The sequence below is a fragment of the Protopterus annectens genome, chromosome 12.part0, assembly GCF_019279795.1.
Source record: "Protopterus annectens isolate FY-2018-M chromosome 12.part0, PAN1.0, whole genome shotgun sequence".
Taxonomy (NCBI): Eukaryota; Metazoa; Chordata; order Ceratodontiformes; family Protopteridae; genus Protopterus; species Protopterus annectens.
In genome coordinates, this window is record NC_056746.1 from 771,985,276 (window position 1) to 772,007,336 (window position 22,061).

General features: G+C 43.6%; 1 protein-coding gene across 1 annotated transcript in view; it reads left to right on the forward strand.

The window, feature by feature from the left end:
- Window positions 1-22,061, forward strand: part of MAPK8IP3 (mitogen-activated protein kinase 8 interacting protein 3) — a 3,746,918-nt gene that overhangs the window by 767,516 nt on the left and 2,957,341 nt on the right. The window lies entirely within an intron of this gene.

Consider the following 22,061-nt stretch of genomic DNA (forward strand, 5'->3'; position numbering starts at 1 on the left):
AATCAAGATTGGAGACCCATCATAATAAATAACACAGGTTGAGGGATATTATGGAAGAAAGTATATGTGGTATAAAAGGAAAGGTATGTCAAGAATTGTTATTGGTTGTGAGAAGTTGTGGATGATATTATAAGCAAAAGGAAGGATGTGAAACTTTTATGGTAGGTGATATTAGCAAGGCATTTGATACAGTTGGATGTTATGCTTTGTGGGATGTTATGGAGAAGTATGTAATAGGCAATAGAGTCCGGAGAGGTTTTAAGTCAGCATATCAAAATAATAGAGTGAGAGTGTTAGTGAATGGGTAGCCGAGTAAAGAAATATGCATGAAGTGTGATATAAGCAAGGATATCCCATGAGTGGAATATTGTTTGCAGTGGTAATGAATGTGATAGTGAGTGAAATATAAAAGGAAAGATGCTCGATATGTGATGCAAAAGGAGATGGTGATTCATGTAGTTTTGACATATGTAGATAATATAGTTATAGTTGAAGAACAAACTGTAGCTGAATGAAGTGTTGGTTTGTCTGGATGATGAATGAGGTGTCTTTGCTAAGGATAAACTTTGGAAACATTGATTTAGTTATGATACAGTGGGAGTGTTTATAAAAGAAATGAAAGAAATATGTTTTCTATGGAGGACGTATAGATTAGCATTTGGGGAAAAAAAGTTTATCTGGTGAATTCTTTGTGAATGGGAAAAATAGCATACATGTCAAATGTTTGTACGAGCCCACAAAAATATGAAGAGGAAATTGTGCAATTGGTATTTTTTTCATTTGGGGTTCAAAACTAAACCCAATAAAAAGAGGTGTGTTGTATAGGAGTGAAGATGAAGGGAGTTGGGGTTACTAAGTCCAGTTGTTTATTCTGCTTCTTAAAACTTGTATTCAGTATTACAGTGGGTAAAGGATGACAATGAGAAATTAATAGTGAGATGCTTTAAGTATCATTACAAAAACTTCTGGGAAATTGATGAGAGTAAGAGAACATGGAAAAGAATATGTAAGTGAAGAAATTAAAAATTCTCAAAAAAAATGAGCATAGAAAATAAAAATTGATGATATAGAGAAAGATCGAATGTGGCATAATAATGTGATGAAATAACATTACTATGTAAATCCATGGAAAGTTTACCAGAAGCAGTGATTAAGATCAATAAAGTCAGGCAAAAGTGATTTACCAAGATAGTAGAGTAGATTTTCTATGGAGATTGGTAATATAATTTACCAGTAAAGGGAAATATGCCATATAAAAAGAAAGTCAAAAAGAGTCTGTTGTTTAGTGTGGAGGAAAAGACAACAGTGTGTGTTTTTTTTTTTTTTTTGAAATGTAAAAGAGCGGCAAAACTCTGAAGAAAGATTTTTTTGAGAATATTAATGTCTTAAAGATTTGAGTAAGATTATGTATGGATATTACAAGAACAAGAAGAAAGAATATGTGAGAAGGGTAAACAGGAATTTATTTTATGTAATATGGGTTATATGGATTGAAAGACTGGATGAAATTTTGTTTAATGGAAAATAGATTTTGGATATATTGTGAAAAATTAGATTATGGTTGTGGAAGAAGTAGGGATCAGTTGTTAGTCCATATATTGTATGTCTTTTTTTATTTAGAATGGGACTGGAAGGCATTATGAGGAGGATGAAGTAAGGTCTAGAAAGAACCATAATGGCAAGATGGTGCTGCCATTTTAAGGAAGATGCTGACATCAAATTTGGTGTCAAAATCCTGTGAAACTCATCACCTAAATGCCACTTTGAGGGAGTCCTCTGTCTCCTTTTCCCAATTTTATTATATATCGAGGTAATGTCTTTGAATTTATTGTAAAGGTACATAACATTGTTGTTGTCATTTTTGACACTAGCCTAACATTCTGGGACCAGGTCATGGGTGCCGGAACCATAGAGCCAGGGGGAGTGGGTGCCCCCCTCCCCACTTTTACAGCTGCAAGACCTGTTGGGAAAAAGTTAGTGAAGTGGAGTTTTCACAATAATGTGGATTCGCATGGGGAAGTTAAACTAACTAAACTAGGTGATGATCTTCGTGTTTCACTGTTGCAGTCATCACACTTGGGTTATCCTGCCAGGATAGCCCTCAGTTAGCCCGAATACCAGAGGCTTAGTATTTCTGCATCTGTTGCTGTCGCTCCAGGACTGACGTCAGGTCATCAGTGGTATAAAATCAGGCAGCCGACACCATTACATCAGTCTTTCTTGCTGAGGAGCCCGAAGCAGAAGCAGTTCGCACGAGTGCTGGTTGGCCGCTACCTGAGTTTTTGTTTCCGAAATTGAAGTTGAAATCTTCTAAAACTAAGTACCCCATTGGGGATCCTTTTTTCTTCCTCTAACCAATGTCAGAAAAAGTTAACAATTGTCTCACCTGTGGAAAGCAAATACCACACCGAGATTTCCATTTTTACTGTGTCACCTGTTTAGGCCCAGACCACGACGTCCCTCGCTTTCGGTTTTGTGCTTTGTTCAATGCCAGAACTATACGTCGTTGGGCCCTTATTGTAGCTAAATACTTTCGCTCTCGATCTCCGTATTCTGAAATGGCTTTGGTAAGCCATCCAACTACCGATCTTTTGAAAAAAACATAAGAATAAACACGGAGACAGACCACACCGGTCCAAAACTGCAGACGATGCTTCCGTTAAGCTAGTTGCCAGTTCACCGATACTAAGTGCAGCGCTTTCGCAGCCCCTGATGCCCGCTTCTGTGAATTCACAGGCCACTAACGAGACCTGGTTGGAGTCCGGTATGCCTCGAGACTCTTCTTTGACAAAGGATCCCGCGAATGTCTCTACCTTGGGTGGGTCTGGAGCCGCTGAGCAGGCACCGGCTTCCAAGGAAATTCTTCGCAGTACTGATAGTTGACATATACCAATGACTTCTTTCGCATCTTCAGTTCTTTCGCGTCTTCAGTTCTTTCTAAAACTACCAAGTTTCTTAGGCCCAGGGTACGAACTATGCCTAAAAATCCGACGACCCAAGCTCAAGCACCTGCTTCCATGCCTCAATCTCAAATGCTTAAAATGGCGGGAAGACCTTATCATGCTTATTAGGGGAAGCCAGCCTACCTGTTCTAAAAGAAAAAGAGACTTGTCCCCATCAGATTTTCTTCGTGTTTCACTGTTGCAGTCATCACATTTGGGCTATCTGCTTGCAGTAGCCCTCAGTCGGCCTGATTATCAAAGTCTTGGGTCCAGCATCGGTTTCTGCCTCATCTTCCGTCAGCTAGTCAGGGGTATAAAACATGCAGCCGATGCCATTACATCAGTCTTTCTTGCCATGCAGTGCCCGAAGCAGAAGCAGTTTGCAAGTGCCAGTCGGCCCACTCCTGAAATTTTCATTTTCGAGTTTCAGAACCGAAGTCTTCAACTAAAGCTAAGTACGCCATTGGGGAAACTTTTTCTTGCTCTAAATCGATGTCAGTAAAAGCCAATAATTGAATTTCTTGTGGAAAGCAAATACCTCATAAAGATTTTCATTCCTACTGTATTCCTTGCCAAGGCCCTGACCACGACGTACCTCGCTGTCGGTTTTGTGCCTTATTTAAGCAATTAACTATTCGTTATCAGTACATTTATGCTTCTAAATATTTTGGTACTCGGTTCAATTATTCAGATATGTCTGGTAAGCCATCCGACTACCGACATTCCAAAAAAACGCAAAGATAAAGACAGAGGCTGCCTAAAGCTGCCGACGACGCTTCTCCTAAGCCAGTCGCCAGTTCGCCAGTACTCAGTGAGGTGCTTTTGCAGCCCCTGATACCCGCTACTTCAGATTCGCAGGCCTCTACTGAGACCCATTTGGAGTCCGGTATGCTGCGAGATGCTTCAGCTGTGGAACCTGCGGATGTCTCTACCTTGGATGAGTCCAGAGCCGCTATGTAGGCACCGGCTTCTGAGGGTGTATTCAGGCCTACTGACTTGCATATTAAACCAATGCCATCTTCTTCTTCAAGGCCTAAAACCCGAACCATGCCTAGAAAACTAACGCCCAGACCGCATGGTCCAGCCTCTATGCCTAAAAAACAAATGGTAAGAATGGCTGAAGACCTTATTACTTTAATCAGGGGAAGCCAACCTTCCCCCTATAAGAGACCTAGGACTGAATTTGCTTATGATACTTCTGACCAGGATTCTGAAATTTCTATTTCCTCTGATGACCAGGGTTTACCCTTATGTACCTATGATTCTGATGCAGAGGACTCTATTCCCTCTGCTTCCCCCCCAGAGGATTTCCCTTTTGGTGAAACCTTGCATACTCTTAGGGAGCATTTTCATTGGGAAAGCCAGGATTACTCTGATTCTAAAAAGAGGCTTAGGAATGTCTTACTCCTGCCCCAGCATAGGCCTTTAGCTATCCCTCCTGTACAAGATATAGTTGATGATGCCTTTTCGGAATCTAGCTTGGCCCCTGACTCTTTACCTCCTGCTCCCAGAAAACCTGATAGATATTACAGGGTTCCCGACTTTCACAAGTTCCTTTTTAAAAATCCTACTGCGGATCCTGAGACCATTTCACAGGGACCCAAGGGCATAAAGGCTACTACTGCCAAAAATCCTACCACCTCTGATAGAGACTCCAGGGCGCTGGATAGATGGGGTAAGAAGGTATACACTTCTGCAACCTTGGCCATTAGGGCTTTAAATTGCCAGTTTCATATGTTAAAGTATCAGCAGCATATTATTGGATTGCTTAAACAGAAAATTATGTTGATTCCTGGTTGTGCTGAAGATAAGGATTTACAGGATTTAATGCATTCTGCTGAACAGGTTGGAAAACATACTTTGCAATGTGGTTTTGATTCACTAGTGGCATCTTGCAGGGCTGCTGTCACTGGGTCTGTACTTTGAAGGCATGCTTGGCTTAAGGAGCAATCCTTGCCAGATTATGTTAAAACTAAATTGTTGGATGCTCCCTTAAATCAGGACCGCCTGTTTGACAACAAAGCAGAAGAAGTTCTTAAAAAGATGGAGGAAAAATAAATCTATACAAACTGTTAAAGATTTCCTACAAGTACAGCCTTCGAGATTTAGTAGGCATTGGCCCTCTAAGATTTGGTCCTTTCCTGCCTCTTCCAGGCCTTCTCAGTCCAAACCCAGAACCAGCAAAACACCCAGGCTTCAGTCCCAGGGTACGCACATGGGGCTCCCACTTCCAAATCAGGGAGTAGTAAGACTCCCCCCCGTGGTAAACTGTCTCAATGACTTAACTTTAAAACTTCCAAGCACTTCTCAGCTGACTGCTCCTTTAGGGTGAAAGATTGCTTTGCAGGCAAAAAACTGGAAACTCATTACCCAGGATAAATGCGTTTTAAATGTAGTTTCCCAAGGGTACAGATTTCACTTCCACACGTTACCAGCCCCAAACCGTTGGCCAGATTCAGCCCCAAATCAGTGGGCAGACACTCAAAAGCAAGAACTCTCTCTCTCTCTCTCTTAAGCATAAAGGCTATTCAAACTGTACCAGAAGAGGAAAAGGGGCAAGGTTTCTACTCGAGAATTTTCCTGGTACCCAGAAAAGACAATTCATGACGTCCTATCCTGGACCTTTCTATCTTAAACACCTTTTTGGTGATTCCAAAATTCAAGATGCTAAGTCTCCACCAGTTGCTTCCTATGCTAGGCAAAGATGCCTGGTTGGCAACACTGGATTTAAAGGAAGCCTACCTCCACATCCCAATCAGGGAATCTTGCAGAAGATACCAACGCTTCAAAGCAGGCTACATGCACTGTCAGTTCTCTGCACTGCCCTTTGACTTATCTACTGCGCCCAGGGTATTCACACAGTGCCTAGCTCCAGTCATCACATTTTGCAGGCAAAGAAATATTCAAATATACCCATACCTGGACGATTGTCTAATTCAGGCAGAAAGCCAGGATATACTTTTGAATCATCTGGCATTTGTAAAAAAAGTGCTAACTTGTCTGGGGTACACCATAAATGAAAAAAAATCACATCTGGTACCCTGTCAACAAATTATATTCCTGGGAACAAGCTTGAACACAACTTCCCAGATGGCTTTCCTCATGCCAGAGAAACAAATTAATTTGACAATTTACTTCAAACTAGTGGCCACAAAAACCCTGCTATCTACAAGGCAAATATTGCAAGCCTATGGTGTCAACTTTCTCTGGATCTAGAAGCAATGATTCCTATCATACCTTGCCTATGGTTAGAATTCCTTTGGTGGGCAGAGGCCTGCCACCAAAACAAGGGATTACCATTCACTCTATCCCCTGCTGCCCAAACCTAAACAACAGATGCATCAGACAATGCATGGGGGGCTCACCTGGCAGGGAAGTGCATTCAGGGCAAGTAGAACCCAAGTCAAATGCACCTGCATATCAATGAAAAAGAAATGTTAGCTGTACAGAAAGCTCTGACAGCCTTCAATGACCACATTCTTCCAGGACAATTAATGGTAAAGACTGACAACACCACTGTTATGTGGTACAAAAACAAGCAGGGGGGTACCTCTTACCCCCTCTCTAGACTAGCCATGGCTCTGTGGAACACAGTCTTGAGCTACCAAGTGCATCTAGAGGCTCAGTTCCTGCCAGGAAAACTAAATACACTGGTAGACGAACCAAGCAGAAATCTCATGGACCTACACGAGTAAAACAAGCTTGGAAAGTTGATGTTCTGTCAGTTTATGCCTTTCCTCCTCTGCCTCTCCTCTCCAAAGTACTACTAAAGATCAAACAGGACAAACCAATGATGATACTGATTGCACTAGACTGGCCACGCCAACACTGGTACCCCTCTTGCGCAGTGTGTCACTGCTAGCCCCATGGCACCTGCCTCAGATCCCTACCCTGCTGTCACAGCAGGAGAGCCAGATTCTGCAGTCCCGGCTTCAAACCCTGAACCTGGCAGCCTGGCTAATTACCTAATCTTTACATTACCATCCCTCAGTAAACAAGTGTTGGATGTCATTTTAGAGGCAAGGAGGCCTAGTACGGGAAAATCTTATGCTGAAAAATGGAAAAGATTCTGTGCCTGGAACCAAACTCAAGGGATGGCCATGGCAGCGCCCAATTTACCTCAGATTCTTCAGTACTTAACTGAGATGCTTTACAAAGGCCTTTCCTTTTCTTCCATCAAAATTCACGCCTCAGCCATTTCAGCTGATTACAACACAGAACCACCCGTCTTTTCTCATCCACTGGTCAAGCAGTTCCTCAGAGGGGCCAAAAACTTAAGACCACCCAGGAGAGCCCCAACTCCAGCCTGGGACCTTAACTTTGTATTGGAAAAACTCATTCTTCCTCCTTTTGAGCCAGCTGCAAGTGCAGAGTTAAAATTCCTTTCTTGGAAAACAGCTTTCCTTTTAGCAAGAAGGGTATCTGAATTACAGGCCCTTATGGCAGTGGAGCCTTTCATCATCTTTCAGGCGGACAGGGTGTCCCTCAGGACCAATCCCTCCTTCATGCCCAAGATGCTATCCAGTGTGGCTCTTAATCAATCCATTCATTTGCCAACCTTCTTTTCTAATCCACAGAACAAAGGGGAACGGATACTGCACTCCTTAGATGTGCACGGACAACTTAGATTTTACTTGGACAGGACTAAACCTCAAAGGAAATCTGAACAACTGCTGGTGGCATTTTCTGCAGGGGCAGAGGGAAAGGCTATTTCAAAGCAAACCATTTCTAAATGGATAGGCCATTGCATTCATTTCTGCTGTAAGCACCATGGAAAACCTATCCCACAGGGGATAAGACCCCATTTAACCAGGACTGCATCTACCTCTACAGCCTTTCTCAGAGGCGTCCCTACCAGAGACATCCTAGAAGCTGCTACCTGGAGTTCTGTACATACTTTCACCAAGCATTACCATTTGCCAATTTTCTTAAATCCAGAGCTGGCTTTGCCACTGCAGTCTTGCAGGGCCTTATAGCTTCTTCTAATGCTATCTAAATTCCTCCTCCCATCCTTAGCTTTGGGAATCTACCCAAATATGAAGACTGCAACATTGAAACACGAAGAACATAGTACAGTTGTGTACACATACCATAAATGTAAATGTTCGAGTGTATTCACTGTGCAGTCCTGGTTACCCTCCCTCCAGCCCCCTGACTTCATTTGGCAATACCTCTACTCTCCTTTACTATGCTTAAAAAGCTTTTTGGTGTATTTGCTTTTTTGTTGGAGGTATAACCTTGTATACGTATGTGTATGTGTGTGTATATATATATATATATATATATATGTATATGTATATATATATATATATATATATATATATATATATATATATATATATTTAATTGCTTCCCCATTAAGGGGTCACCTGACATCTGGGGCAAGAAAAACTGATGTAATGGTGTCGGCTGCATGTTTTATACCCCTTACTACCTGATGTCACGGAAGATGAGACAGCAACCGACGCAGGACCCAAGACTTTGATAATCAGGCCGACTGAGGGCTACTACAAGCAGATAACCCAAGTATATGGGATAACTCCAAATTAATGGAGAACATTGGAAAGAAGATTGAACCTGCCAGCCTTACACCATTATAAGTAGCTCAATGTGTAGGCCTTGTATAAATGAACAAACCACTGACAATGTCAACCTGTTACATGCTAAAATAGTTTTTTGTGCTAAAATATTTATTATACAACTTCATAAGGAACCAAGCCATGTATCAAATAGCCAGTTGTATAGATGCATTTTTCATAGAAACTTACAAACCAACATTCATTGTTCACCAGTGCACTTACTTAATCAGTTCCTAAATCACACTACATAGGAAACAAGGAACATTTCCATTCACGTAGTGTGATAACAATTCTGATGAAAGAAATGGCTAAAATTCTCACCTCACACCTAACATTCAGCAAAGTGGACTGCTTTACTGTCTAGACTGCTTGGGAATTGTTTTCAAATTAGTCAGCAGAAAAGTAGTAGTCTTTGGTGTCTGGTTCCTGAGAAATGGGATTTGAGATGAATTATCTCCAAGGAGAGTTAGATAGAGTTTCCAGAAAACTGCACAGTGTATTTATCCTTTGCAACAGATAAAAGGAATTCCATTGAAATGCATGTACTTTTTTAATCCAAAAACAAGTTTAGGTGTGTGTTTACATGCGTACATGTATATGAGAAGCTATTTCTATCATCTGGGAGAAATGTATAGACAGACTGCTGCAGCCAAGCAACAAAGTAGAAGTGCTTACTGGTTTTCATGTTGTCTGTCATAAGTTTATGGGAGATGGATGAAAGCTCCATCCCCCAATTTAATTAATAAAATAGTTATATGCAGTCTTCAAATGTTTTGCCCAGAATCAGTGACTCCCATATGATACAGTGCCACATTAGATGCCATTGTCTTTCTAACTTAAATCCAGGAAAGGCTATTCTTGTGTTAAGGTCCTTGCCTCATGCTAGTAAGTCAGTTGTGGGGCAATTAGGTCATCATCATCATCTTCTTTCGGCTTTTCCCGTTAGGGGTCACCACAACGGATCATCTGTTTCCATTTCTTCCTGTCCTCTGCATCATGCTCTTTCACACCAACCTCCTGCATGTCCTCTCTCACCACATCCATAAACCTTATCTTAGGCCTTCCTCTTTTCCTCTTACCTGGCAGCTCCATCCTTAGCATCCTTTTCCCAATATACCGCTCATCCCTCCTCAGCACATTTCCAAACCAACGCAATCTCGCCTCTCTTGCTTTGTCTCCAAACTGTCCAACCTGAGCTGACCCTCTAATATACTGATTCCTAATCCTGTCCATTGTAGTCACACCCAATGCAAATCTTATCATCTTTAACTCTGCCACATCCGGCTCTGACTCCTGCCTTTTCGTCAATGCTACTGTCTCCAACCCATATAACATAGCTGGTCTCACTACCGTCTTGTAGACCCTCCCTTTCACTCTTATTGGTACCCGTCTGTCACAAATCATTCCTGACACTCTTCTCCACCCATTCCACCCTGCCTGTACTCTCTTCTTCACCTCTCTTCCACACTCACCATTACTCTGAACTGTTGATCCCAAGTACTTAAACTCATCCACCTTTACCAACTGTACTCCCTGCATCCTCGTCATTCTTCTACCCTCCCTCTCATTTACACACATATATTCTGTTTTAGCCCTGCTGACCTTCATTCCTCTCCTCTCCTCTCTGAAGCGTATCTCCACCTCTCCAGGGTCTCCTCAACCTGGTCCCTACTCTCACTACATATCACAATGTCATCTGCAAACGTCATAGTCCACGGGGCCTCCTGTCTGATCTCATCTGTCAACCTGTCCATCACCACTGCAAATAAGAAAGGGCTCAGAGCTGATCCTTGATGTAATCTCACCTCCACCTTAAACGTATCTGTCACTCCCACTGCAGTCCTCACCAATGTCACACTACCCTTGTACATATCCTGTACCACTCTTACATACTTCTCTGCCACTCCCAACTTCCTCATACAATACCACACCTCCTCTCTAGGCACCCTGTCATATGCTTTCTCTAAGACCACAAAGACACAATGCAACTCCTTCTGACCTTCTCTGTATTTCTTCAACCACACTCTCAGAGCAAATATTGCATCTGTAGTGCTCTTTCCTGGCATGAAACCATACTGCTGATAACTAATTATCACCTCCCTTCCTAACCTAGCTTCCACTACTCTTTCCCATAACTTCAAGCTGTTACTGATCAATTTTATCCCTCTGTAGTTACTGCAGCTTTGCACATCACCGTTATTCTTAAAGACAGGTACCAAAACACTTTTTCTCCACTCCTCAGGCATCCCCTGACTTTCCAAAATTTCATTAAACAATCTGGTTAAAAATTCCACTGCCATTTCTCCTAAGCACCTCCATGCTTCCACTGGTATGTCATCTGGGCCAACAGCCTTTCCATTCTTCATCATCTTCATAGCTGTCCTTACTTCCTCCTTGCTAATCTGCTTCACTTCCTGATTCACTATCCCCACATCATCCAACCTTCTCTCTCTCTCTCATTCTCTTCATTCATCAGCCCTTCAAAGTACTCTTTCCATCTACTCAACATACTCTTTTCACTTGTGAGTACGTTTCCCTCACTGTCCTTTATCACCCTTACCTGCTGCACATCTTTCCCAGCTCTGTCCCTCTGTCTAGCCAGTCGGTACTGGTCCTTTTCTCCCTCTTTAGTGTCCATTCTCTCATACAGCTCTCTATATGCCTTATCCTTTGCCTTCGCCACCTCTCTCTTTGCCATGCGCCTCATCTCCTTATACTCATGTCTACTTTCTTCATCTCTTTGACAATCCCACTTCTTCTTCGCCAGCCTCTTCCTCTGTATACTCTCCTGTACTTCTTCATTCCACCACCATGTCTCCTTGTCCTCCTTCCTCTGTCCAGATGTCACACCAAGCACCTACCTAGCAGTCTCCCTTACTAGCTCTGCTGTAGTTACCCAGCTATTTGGTAACTATTCATTGCCTCCCAGTGCCTGTCTTAACTCTTCCCTGAACTCCACCTCACAATCACCCTTTTTTAACTTCCACCATTTAATCCTTGGCACTGCTTTCACACTCCTCCTCCGCTTCTTGATCACCAACATCATCCTACAGACCACTATTCTATGCTGCTTAACTAAACTTTCCCCACTCACCACTTTACAGTGTCCAATCTCCTTCAGATTGGCCCTCCTACATAGGATATAATCTACCTGTGTGCATCTTCCTCCACGCTTGTACATCACCCTATGCTCCTCTCTCTTCTTAAAATACGTATTCACCACAGCCATGTCCATCCTTTTCGCAAAATCCACACTCATCTGACCTTCTGCATTCCTCTCCTTAACACCATATCTACCCATCACTTCCTCATCCCCTCTATTCACTTCACCAACATGCCCATTGAAGTCCGCTCCAATCACTAGTCTCTCACCCTTGGGTACACTCACCACCACTTCATCCAACTCACTCCAAAATTTTTCTTTCTCATCCATCGCACACCCAACTTGTGGAGCATATGCACTAACAACATTCATCATTACACCATCAATTTCAAGCTTCATAAACATCACTCTATCAGACACTCTCTTCACCTCCAAAACACTCTTGGCATACTGTTCCGTTAGGATAACACCTACCCCATTTCTTCTGCCATCCACACCATGATAGAACAATTTGAACCCGCCTCCTATACACTTGGCCTTACTTCCCTTCTATCTGGTCTCTTGCACGCACAATATATCAACCTTCCTTCTCTCCATCATATCAGCTAGCTCTCTCCCTATACCAGTCATACTGCCAACATTCAAAGTTCCTACCCTCAGTACTACACTCCTAACCTCCCTCCTCTCTTCCTGCCTTCAGACATGCCTTCCCCCTCCTCCTCTTCTTCTTCAGCCAACAGTAGCCCAATTTCCACCAGCACCCTGTTGGATAACAGTACTGGTGGCGGTCATTGTTAACCCGGGCCTTGACCAATCCGGAATGTAATTATGAAATTTTCTCAGCATCATTAAACTTGGCAGATGTTTTACGCCGGATGCCCTTCCTGACGCAACCCTCCCCATTTATATGGGCTTGGGACCGGCACAAAGAAATGCACTGGCTTGTGCATCCCCAGTGGCTGGGTTGTGGGACAATTAGGTAGTAGGGAAAAATTTTGAATTCCCACTCTGCTTATGACTCCCTTTTCATTCCGTCATCAGAGCAAGAGTCTGGAGTGGTTGATTGGCCTTCATCATGCTGTTATCACAGTAACTTTCACTGTTTATGTACCACATCTGAGTGGTTTCATCAGAGCAGTCTTTAAGATGAGTTGTAATGGTATGGACATCTCTTTCTCAAGGCCACATCCCTTCCCCCATGCACATATGACAAAGCTAAACAGCATGCAACCACAACAAGGGTCTTCCATTCTCACAACCCCACGCCGCCCAGACCCTAACCACAGATGCATCAGATTATGCCTGGGGTGCACATCTGGATGGCAGGTGCATTCAGGGCCATTGGAGCCCAACCCAAATACATCTGCATATCAACGAAAAAGAGATGCTAGCTGTTCAGCACACTCTGACAGCTTTCAGACCCCTACTCTTCCCGGGGCCTCTAGTGATCAAAACAGACAATACCACAGGGATGTGGTACATCAACAAGCAGGGAGGAACTCACTCTTATCCCCTCTGCAGGCATGCCATGACCCTTTGGCACACGGCTTCAGCCATGCAAATTCACCTGCAAGCACAATTCCTGCCGGGCACCCAAAACTCTCTGGCAGATAACCTAAGCAGAAACCTCCTAGACCCACACGAGTGGCAGCTAGACCACAGCACCTTCAACCTTGTAAGCCAGAAATGGGGCACCCCAAAGGTGGACCTCTTTGCCTCTCACAACAATCACCAGCTCAGCAAATTCTGCACCAGGGAACCTTGCAGCAAGGCCTGGAAAGTGGATGCCCCATCCTTCCAATGGGTAAACCTCTCTATCTATGCATTTCCCCCTCTACCTCTACTTTCAAGGGTACTACTCAAAATAAGGGAGGAAAAACCGAGAGCAATCTTGATTGCCCCAGACTGGCCACACCAGCACTGTTACCCACTGCTGGGCAATCTGTCACCATGGCACCTACCTCAGATCCTAACTCTCCTGACCCAGCAGAATTGGTAATTCTTGCATCCACAACTGCAGACCCTGAACCTGGCAGCCTGGCTTATTCACTGACCTCTCCTCCAGTTGCCAGCTTAAGCAAGCAAGTCTTGGATGTTATACGTGAGGCCAGATGCCCCAGCACTAGAAAATCCTATGCTGACAAGTGGAAAAGATATTGCACCTGGATCCAGGCTAACGGACCTGAAACAGCACATCCCTCCCTACCTCTCATCCTGGATTACCAAGCAGACCTACTAAACAGGGGCCTATCCTTCTCGTCTATTAAAATTCATGCCTCTGCCATCTCTGCTCATTACAGCACAGAGCCACCTCTCTTTTCTCATCCTCTCATCACGCAGTTTCTTAGAGGGGCTAACAATTTAAGGCCACCTAGAAGAGCTCCTACCCCAGCTTGGGACCTTAACTTTGTGTTGGAAAAGCTCACACTTACCCCCCTTTGAACCTGCAGCTTCAGCAGAGTCAAAATTCCTCTCTTGGAAAACAGCCTTGCTTCTGGCCATCACTTCAGCTAGAAGAGTTTCAAAGCTACAAGCACTCATGGCTGTGGAGCCCTTCATCATTTTTCATGCTGACAGGGTCTCCCTTAGGACTAACCCAACTTTTATGCCTAAAGTGTCCATTGTGACTCTCAATCAATCAGTTCATTTGCCCACTTTTTTCTCTAACCCACAAAACAAGGGGGAAAGGATTCTGCATTCTCTAGATGTGCACAGACAGCTCAGATTCTATCTGGATAGGACTAAATCTTTTAGAAAAACTGACCAATTGCTAGTCAACTTTGCAGGAGGGGTAGAGGGCAAGGCCATATCCAAACAAACTATCTTCAAATGGATAGCACACTGTATCCATTTCTGCTACAAATACCACGGGAAACCTCCCCCTAAGGGGGTCAGGATGCATTCCACCAGGGCAACATCTACCTCTGCAGCTTTTCTCAGAGGTGTCCCTACCAGGGACATCCTCGAGGTTGCAACATGAAGTTCTGTTCATACCTTCACCAAGCATTACCACCTGCCTATCTTCTCCAAATCCAAGACAGGCTTTGCAACAGCAGTCTTGCAGGGCATCCTAGTTTGCCCCCAGTCTTCTTGACTGCCTCCACCCTTTTCTTCAGCTTTGGGAATCAACCCAAGTGTGATGACTGCAACAGTGAAACATGAAGAACATAGTACAGTTGTGTACACTTACTATAAATGTCGATGTTCGAGTGTATTCACTGCTGCAGTCCTGGATGTTCTTCATCTCACATTGCTGCAGTCCTTACTTATGGGTAGTCCGCTGTCCTCGGTCGGCCCGAATACCAAAGTATTAGGCTGACGTCGGTCATGGGCGCCTAGATCTGACATCAGAGCGTCAGGGTATAAAGGCGCATGACCGACGTCATATCCTCAGTCTTTTTTGCCGCATGGTCCGATGCAGAAGCAGAGTTGCAAGTGCCGTTCGGCGTTCTGAAATTTTTCGTTTTCGGAGTTTCAGACCGATACCAAGTTGGGCTAAGTACCCCGTTGGGGAATATTTTTGTTTTTTCTTGCCTCAGTTACTTACCGGATGTCAGAAAAAGTGAATAATTGTATTTCTTGTGGGAAACAGATACCGCATAGGGATTACCACTGCCTTTGTATTCCTTGTTTGGGACCGAGCACGGCGTAGTCGGGTGTCGGTTTTGTGCTAGGTTTAATAAGCGCACTATAAAACGGAGGTTAGATTGCGCTAGGTTAGTCTTTGGCAAGAGGTGTAATTATAATATGCCGTCGGATGTTCCGACGCCTGCTTCTACTAAGAAGCGCAAAGACAAATCTTTGAAGCCTAGGCAGGATGATTCGTCCGTTTCGGACGTCGGACCTTTAGAAGCTACAGCTGAACAGGTGGATCCGGCTGAAGTTTCTGTTGAGTCCCAGGGGGAAACTTTAATTTTACAAGATGTGGCTTCTCAGGAGGCAGGCCAGGCTGAAGGGGCCTCTCAAGTTACTATTCTCCCTTCTATGCCTAAGGTGGTTAGGCCTTCTGCTACTGTTTCTAAGGCTCCTTCTAAGGGCAGGTCTGTTTTGCCTTCCTCTGGTGTCAGTTGTGGTTCTTCAGGGTCTGTGCCAAAAAAGCACATGCTTAAAATGGCAGAGGATTTGATTACTTTAATTAGAGGTTCTATGCCCCCTCCTGATAAGAGGCCCAGGATGGAGCCAGAGTTGGAAAGTTTGGAGCAGGCCTCAGATGATTCAGAGTCTTCTACTGAGGACATTCAAGATTTCCCTCCTTATTCTGATTCTGATGCAGAGGATTCCACTCCTTCTGCTTCTCCTCCAGAGGATTTTTCATTTTCAGAAACTCTGCATTCCATGAGGGAGCATTTTAAGTGGGAGGGACAGGATTACTCTGATTCCCGGAAGAGGCTTAGGAGTTCTTGTTTTTACCACAGCATAGACCCTTAGCTATACCTCCGGTTTTGGATGTTGTTTCAGATGTTTTCTCGAAGCTTCCCTTAATCCAGATTCTGTGCCTCCTGCCCCAGTTAAACCGGACAGGTATTACAGGGTGCCTGAGGCTCATAAATATCTGTATAAGAGTCCTAGGGCGGACCCAGAAACTATTAGTCAGGGGCCTAAGGGTGTTAGAGCCTCTGTTGTTAAGAATCCGGTTCCTCTGGATAAGGAAGCTAGAGCTTTGGATAGATGGGGTAAGAAGGTGTATACCTCTTCTACTTTAGCAATGAGAGCTTTGAACTGCCAGTTTCATATGTTGAAGTATCAGAATTTCCTCCTTTCTCAGCTAAGATCTAAAGTGGATGCTTTGGCAGAGGGCATAGAGTGTAAAGAATTGTAGGATTTAGTGCATGTTTCTGAACAGGTGGGTAAGCATTCCTTGCAATGTGGTTTTGATGCTTTACAGGCTTCTTCTAGGGTGGCTGCCACTGGTTCAGTTATTCGTAGGCACGCCTGGCTTAAGGATCAGAATTTGTCTGAGCATGTTAAGTCTAGAATTCTGGATGCCCCTTTGCAGTCTGAAGTTTTGTTTGGTCCTCCTGTGGAGTCAGTCTTAAAGAAAATGGAAGACAAGGCTAAGTCTATGCAGACTGTTAAAGATTTTTTGCAGGTACAACCTCCAAAGTTTTGTAGAAATTGGCCTACTAAGGGGTGGACGTACCCTTCTTCTGATTCTCAGTCTAGGGGTAGATCTAGGCGTGGTAGGGGCAGAGCTCAGAGTACCTTCAGGCCGAGGCAATGGAGTTCGCCTGCTCAATCTGCTGGTGAGGGCAGGGGCCAGTCCTTTCGTAAACAGGCCCAATGACCTGCATTTTCAGCTGCCAGATTCCTCTTGCCTGGCAGCTCCTTTGGGAGGAAAGTTGGCTCTTTTCAAGCAAAATTGGCATTTAGTCACCCAGGACAAATGGGTATTGGACATTATAAACCGAGGTTACAAGTTCTATTTCCATACCATGCCTCCTTTCAAAGGCATGCCAGACGTCCCTCCTCGGCAAAGGATAGAGGCTCACAGACAAATTTCGTTACTTCTTCAAATAGGAGCTATACAGCCAGTTCCTCTGTCAGAAGTGGGCCTAGGATTTTATTCTCGCCTGTTTCTAGTTCCAAAGAAAGGAAACACGTGGAGACCAATTTTGGATTTGTCTATCCTCAACACTTACCTGGACATTCCAAAGTTCAAGATGCTGACTTTACAACAGCTTTTACCTCTGTTGGGAAAAGATCACTGGATGGTTACTCTGGATCTCAAAGAGGCTTACCTTCATGTTCCTATCAGGCCCAGTTGCAGGAGGTACCTGCGTTTTCGGGCTGGAAATTTACATTATCAGTTCTCTGCATTGCCCTTTGGCTTATCTACTGCGCCCAGAGTGTTCACAAAGGTTCTGGCTCCAGTGATAGCATTTTTCAGACTAAGAGGAATACAGATTTATCCTTATTTGGACGACTGTCTGATTATTGCACAAGAAAAGGACGAACTTCTTCATCATCTACAGTATGTGATGGCAGTGTTAAGATGCCTAGGGTATTCTGTGAACGAAACAAAGTCCAGTCTAGTACCCTCTCAGGACATGTGCTTTCTGGGTGTGAGACTGAATACAGCTTCCCAGATGGCTATTTTGACCCCGGACAAACAAAGAAGCCTTTCTCTTTATTTCCAGCAAATGTCTCTACGGTCCAGGCTGACTGCAAGGACAGTCCTTCAAGCCTTGGGGTTCATGGCATCTTGTATTCTGGTGCTTCCCAATGCCAAATTGCATATGAGGAAGCTTCAATGGTATCTCAAAATGTGTGGACACAGCACTGCCAAGATCTAGACACTGTCATTCAGATAATACCTTGCATTCAGAAGGAGTTTTTGTGGTGGGCTCAGGAATGTCACCTAAACAAGGGACTCTCTGTGACTCGGCCAGAGGCGAGTCAGATTCTAACGACAGATGCCTCGGACAAGGCTTGGGGAGCACACCTCAATGGAAAATGGGTGCAAAACACGTGGCCTGTCAAACTCCAACATTTGCATATCAACTTGAAGGAAATGTTAGCAGTCCAGTTTGCATTGATGGCTTTCAAAGATTTACTTCGTCCAGGGCAGGTGTTGATTCAAACAGACAACACTACTGTCATGTGGTACATCAACAAGCAGGGGAACCCATTCTTACCCTCTTTGCAGGCAAGCGATGATTCTGTGGGAAACTGCTCTCAATCTACACCTCAATCTTCAGGCAAGGTTTCTACCAGGAGCACAGAACTCCTTAGCAGATGTATTGAGCAGACAAATAGTGGATCCTCACGAGTGGAAATTGGATCCTCATGTATTTCAACAGTTGACAGTGTTATGGGGAACTCCAGACATAGATCTGTTCGCTTCTCCACTAAATTACCAGTTGCCAAAGTTTTGCACAAAAATGTTTCATCACACAGCTTGGAAGGTGGACGCTCTATCTTTCAGTTGGAACAATCTGCATGTATATGCCTTTCCACCTCTGCCTCTTCTTCCCAAGGTACTTTTGAAGGCCAGACAAGACAAGCCAACCATGATTTTGATAGCACCGGATTGGCCTCGACAACACTGGTACCCACTACTGAGGAGTTTAGTACGAGAACCTCCGTGGCCTCTGCCTTTGATTCCGCACCTTTTGTCACAAGAGGACAGTCACTTCCTCAATGTCAAGATTCAGTCTCTGCATCTAACAGCCTGGCATATTCTGTTTTAGACTCTGGAGGGCCTCAGCTTCCACAACAAGTTTTGAATGTTATTTTGGAGGCCAGGAGGCCTAGTACCAGGAAAGTTTACGCTGATAAATGGAGGAGATTTTTTATTTGGAGCAAAGGAAAGGACTTTGATGTCTCCAAACCTGATTTAAGTGTTGCTCTTCAATATCTTACTGAGTTATTGGACAAGGGTTTGTCTTTCTCCTCAATAAAGGTCCATGCTGCAGCCATTTCTGCTCACTATGATTGTGACCCTCCTTTATTCTCTCATCCTTGGTTTAAGCAATTTCTTAGAGGGGCAAAGAATATAAGACCCCCACGTAGAGCTCCTACTCCTGCTTGGGATCTCAATTTTGTGTTGGAAAAACTTACTCTACAACCTTTTGAGCCTGCAGCTACTGCCGAGTTAAAGTATTTATCATGGAAAACTGATTTTTTGTTGGCCATTACCTCTGCAAGAAGGGTTTCTGAATTACAGGCCCTCATGGCAGTGGAGCCTTTCCTGATTTTTCATAAGGATAGGGTATCTTTGCGTACTAATCCTTCCTTTATGCCTAAAGTGGTTTCTAGTGTGGCCTTAAATCAAACTATTCATTTGCCTACTTTTTATGCAAACCCCCAAAATAAAGGGAGAAAATTTTGCATACTTTGGATATTCACAGGCAGTTACGTTATTATTTGAGCAGAACCAAGGAGTTCAGACAGTCTCAGCAATTGTTTGTTTCTTTTGCTTTGGGTTCACAGGGTAAACCTGTTTCAAAACAAACTATTTCTAAATGGATTGGGTTTTGTATTTCTTTCTGTTATTCCCATCATGGTAAGGAGATTCCTGCTGGAATCAGGCCTCATTCCACTAGGGCTACTGCTACTTCTACGGCCTTTATAAGGGGGGTATCTACAAAAGACATTTTGGAGGCAGCTACTTGGAGTTCAGTGCATACCTTTTCTAAACATTACCACCTTCCTCTTTATTCTAAGTCTAGGGCTGGATTTGCCACTGCAATTTTACAGGGCATTTTAGCGGCCCCTAATGCTTTATGATTTTTACCATCCTCCCTTTCCCGTTGCTTTGGGATTCTACCCATAAGTAAGGACTGCAGCAATGTGAGATGAAGAACATAGTACAGTTTTGTACCTACCATAAATGTAGATGTTCGAAGATCCACATTGCTGCAGTCCAATTTACCCTCCCTCCTTCCCCTCTGTAGTTTAACTTGGTGCTGTGCTTTAGGTGATGGTTGTTGTTGGGCATGTTTTTTGGGAGGTATTCTGTTTTTGGCTGTGGCCTTTCTGGTTTGGCCTTCTGACATCTGGGGCAAGAAAAGACTGAGGATATGACGTCGGTCATGCGCCTTTATACCCTGACGCTCTGATGTCAGATCTAGGCGCCCATGACCGACGTCAGCCTAATACTTTGGTATTCGGGCCGACCGAGGACAGCGGACTACCCATAAGTAAGGACTGCAGCAGTGTGGATCTTCGAACATCTACATTTATGGTAGGTACAAAACTGTACTTTTCCCACCCTCCATCCTCCTTGTCTCTCTCTCCCTCTCTCTCTTTCTTCCTCACTCCTTACAGGGATTTTTGGTATTTACTTTCTACTGGTGGTGTTCCCCCACCATAACCTAGCTCCCTATTTGGGGGCCCCTGACATTTGGGGCAAGAAAAACTGATGTAATGGTGTCGGTTGCCTGATTTTATACCACTGACGACCTGACGTCAGTCCTGGAGCGACAGCAACCGATGCGGAAATACTAAGCCTTTGGTATTCGGGCCGAATGAGGGCTACTCCTGGCAGGATAACCCAAGTGTGATGACTGCAACAGTGAATACACTTGAACATCTACATTTATGGTAAGTGTATACAACTGTACTTTATTGTTCTCTTATTGTTCTGTGTTACAGGAGTTATGCTGCCGCTGTTCCGTTGGTGCTGCCAGAGTCATGCCAGTAAGGAGAGTTTTGCTCTTTTATTTGCAGGAGTTATGCTGCTCACATGTGTGTGTGTGTGTGTGTGTGTGTGTGTGTGTGAAATGCCCCAGTTTTGTATACGTTGTAGGTAGTGTTACTCAGGCTCAAACAAGAGCCTGAATTCTCTCCCCATACAACCACTTGTCATTCAGGGAGTTGATTCCATAGCTCTCCACTGTCCAGAATTTCACAGAATATTTGGCTCATACTTTTGGTCTGTTCCTCTTAAAATTTGTGTTTTTCTGGCAAATCAATGAGAACTGAATTCACTAAATAATGATAGCTCTTTAAGTTTCAGTCTTCCTATCTTTCAGGAAACACATGGTAACACAAAACACTATTTTAGCAGCTTTCTAAGATGATACAAGCAATATTTAAAATGTGTCCCTGGTTTTGGCCTTTGCTTCCCCACATAAATTTTGGCTTTTTCCAGATTTCTTGTGCTGCGAAGTTGAGAGATTTAGTTGATCGTCAGGTGGATTTTACAAGGAGCTGAGAGCTTCAGGGGAAGAGTAGTGTAATGCTATTTATGCTAAGCTGTTTGCATTGTTAGTAGTACAACAGGTAGTATATTTGCTTTTGATGCAGAAGACTATGGGTTCTACTCCCACAGTATTCAGATGGATCACTGATACTGGACTCTGTTGTACTTTAATGGGAGTGGATGCTGCAAGCCTATGAATGTCCTTCTTTGGAGGAGTTACTTAGTAACTATGAACTCATTGTCAGTTTGCCATCCATTCCCCATTGCAAAATTACTAGCTTATCATTATTTGATGTAGCATAGGCAATTTATTCTTCAAGGGCAACAGACACTTTATTTGTAGATGAAACAATGAAACATAAAGTTGTTTGCTAGCAACAACCTCTTCATTAGTTACAGATCCCTTTAATATGGAATTATTTAGATGACTTACTTCTGCAGAGATTATGCATATTTACTGATATTGGTGGATTGTAATGATAGAAGTTTGAGTAGCCTTTTATGGTTGCAATTTTCTGAAATGGGTAGTTTTGTCATTATTGGTTCATGCATTTTGTTTCATTGCTCACTAGAAGACTGTTCCAAACTACAAATTTAAAACACATTCTAACAAGTGTTGCTGTATTATACAAGGAATATAATTTAATACAATCAGGTTAATACAATCAGGAAGGCGAATCAAAGAACGTATACATGTATGCTTCGTCACAGGATACAGGAGATCAAAATAGGGGAAGAGACCAGTCACCAGTGGTGTCCCCCAGGGTTCAGTGCTGAGAGTTTTTCTGTTT